This window comes from Echinops telfairi, unplaced genomic scaffold (assembly GCF_000313985.2).
Source record: "Echinops telfairi isolate 266 unplaced genomic scaffold, ASM31398v2 ScPeMD7_5868;HRSCAF=6743_1, whole genome shotgun sequence".
NCBI lineage: Eukaryota > Metazoa > Chordata > Mammalia > Afrosoricida > Tenrecidae > Echinops > Echinops telfairi.
In genome coordinates, this window is record NW_022109768.1 from 6,739,112 (window position 1) to 6,741,745 (window position 2,634).

A 2,634-nucleotide genomic window follows, 5' to 3' on the forward strand; every position below is an offset into this window, starting at 1 on the left:
TTATAAATGCCCTTTGCCTCCTATATCTTTCCTCTATTTCTTTTTACTTTTCTCATGTCCTACTATCATGTTCAGCCTTCATTTGGGTTTCAATAATTCCTCTCAGTTACATTGCCCTTGATCAAGCCCTACCAGGCCTCCTATATCCTCCTTGCCTTTGATTTTGGATCACTTGTTGTTCCCTTGTCCCTGGGTTTGTTAACACCCACTTTCTTTCCCCTGCCTTCCCCTCTCCCATGTACCCCCAGAACCACCGGTCCAGTTATTTTCTCCACCAGATTGTTTATCCCGCCTATCTTATGTAGATAGACCTGCAGAGATAATAATATGTACAAAAACCAAGATAGAAGAAAACAAAGCAACAAAAGAAAACAAGCAAAAAACCAAGGACCAGAAAAAGAAAAGAAAAGGAAAGCCTGTAAATCGTTCAAGGTCTGTTTTTTGACCTTTAGGAGTGTGTTCCGGTTGAGTTTGATGTGGTGCCACACCCTGGCCCCAAAGTCTGTTCTGGTATTCCCTCGGGACTTCTTGCTCTGCTCCCCTTGCTGTTCTGTTGCATGCCCTTAGTGTTTTGCCTCAGTGTGGTGGGATCAGATAGGGCACAATTCCCACACTGTGTCTCCAGTGTTGTCCCCCATAGGGCTTTGGGTCAGTGAGGGATGTTGAGTCTCATAGTGAAGCTGGCCCTCTGGTCCTCTCTGTGCATTGACTGGCTGAGCAGGGATATGGCCCTCAGGGCTTTTGGGGCAGGATATGCTCCACACTTTCGTCTCCCTTTATTTGCTCCTGTGTGCTCTGATCAGACATGTCCCTTTCCCTGAGCTGTAGCTTCAGTGCTGTCCTCTGAAGTGAATTCTTAGTTGGAATTGGGGCCGGCCTCGCAGACCTCTTTATTGGTTCCCTGCTTCGTGCCGGTATGTTGCATTCATGTCTTGGAGCACCGAGGTAGATTATCTTTAGGTAAGAAGAATACTTTTTTTAAAAAGGAATGCAGTATGAGCAAACTACTCTTCATAAGATTTTTTTTTTTTGTATATATGACCCCATCTAAAGTTTTCTTTTTTTTTTTAAACCTTTTATTAGGGGTTCATACAACTGTTATCACAATCCATACACACATCAGTTGTGTAAAGCGCATCTGTACATCATTCTCAAAACATTTTCTCTCCACTTAAACCCCCAACATTAGGTCCTCATTTTTCCCTTCCCTCCCTGCTCCCCCCTCCCTCATGAGCCCTCGATAGTTTATAAATTGGTATTTTGTCATATCTTGCCCTGCCCAACGTCTCCCTTCACCCACTTTTCGGTTGTCTGTCTCCCAGGGAGGAGGTCACATATAGTTCCTTGTAATCAGTTCCCTCTTTCCTACCCATTCTCCCTTTACCCTCCCTGTTTCGCCACTCACACCACTGGTCCTATAGGGCTCATCCGCCCTGGATTCCCTGTATTTTCAGTTCCTATCTGTACCAGTGTACATCCTCTGGTCCAGCCAGACTTGCAAGGTTGAATTCGAGTCATGGTAGTGGGAGCGGGGAGAAAACATTTAGGAACTAGAGGAAAGTTGTATTTCTCATCGTTGTTACATCGACCATCTAAAGTTTTCATGGCAGATGCTCAGCTAATTTCTTTTCACTTTTGCAGATTCTCTGTCGGCATTGCGGGCCAGTAGAAAACCTGATGGGAGGAGGAGGCTGGTTGCCAGCCATGCTCTTTTTTCCTGGTGGAATGTCTTAGAGCCTTGAGGAGGCCATAGGTCACTTTGTTACCCTCTTTGGGACATCTCTAAAAGTTATGGAGATTGGCGCATGACCATAGCTACTGTTCAGTTGAAAAGGTCTTCAAGATTGACCAGTGAATTATAATCTTCCTGTTGGGAAGTTGATCAGACTTATTGCTGTCTCACGTCCTTCAATTATTAGTTGACAACCTACTTTTATTATTGTTTCTCCCCTTCATGAAGCTGTATGCTCACAGCAAACTAGGTCAGTCAGGAACCCTAGCACATTGAGGGTTTTTACCCCAGTCCTTTTGCTGTACACATCTTGACTCTTCGAAACTGAGTATACCTACTTTAAGTCATTGTCAAGGCTTTAATATACTTAGCCATTTCTATTGCTTGATTTGGGCTGCTGCTAACATTTTTCTATTTAATCTATGATTGTCATATTGTTTCTAAACAATTCATTGATAATTGTCTGATTAAAACTAGATGATATACTGGAGTAAACTCAAAACCGTATTAAAATGCTAGTCCTGAAATTAGTATTGAAAGTAGTTTTAGTAGGCCTCTAATTCCTTTTGGACAACTTGTGGGGCACCAGCCTCCACAATCAAATGAGTCCAAGGGGTGGTTCTATAATTGAGGGGTAAAATTAAAGAGACATCAGACAAGATAAAGCATGGGAGTGCTCACCTCTGGGAGGGCCATGATTTCAGCAGCCAGGTCCGTGCAGAGAGACCAAATATATTTCTAACCAAGGCTTAGATATACTCGGGTTGGGCAAGCCCCCCTAATTACAGGTAACCACATGCGTACAGGAGGCATATGCATGAGAGGAAGGGAACAAGCCAGGGGTGTACACGCGATAGGAAGGGGAGGCACTAGAGCAGTGGTTCTCAACCTGTGGGTCACGA

The 2,634-nt window shown here is 44.0% G+C and overlaps 1 protein-coding gene across 1 annotated transcript in view; it reads left to right on the plus strand.

The window, feature by feature from the left end:
* The window catches only part of LRBA (LPS responsive beige-like anchor protein), a 752,417-nt gene that overhangs the window by 134,977 nt on the left and 614,806 nt on the right, over positions 1 to 2,634 (plus strand). The window lies entirely within an intron of this gene.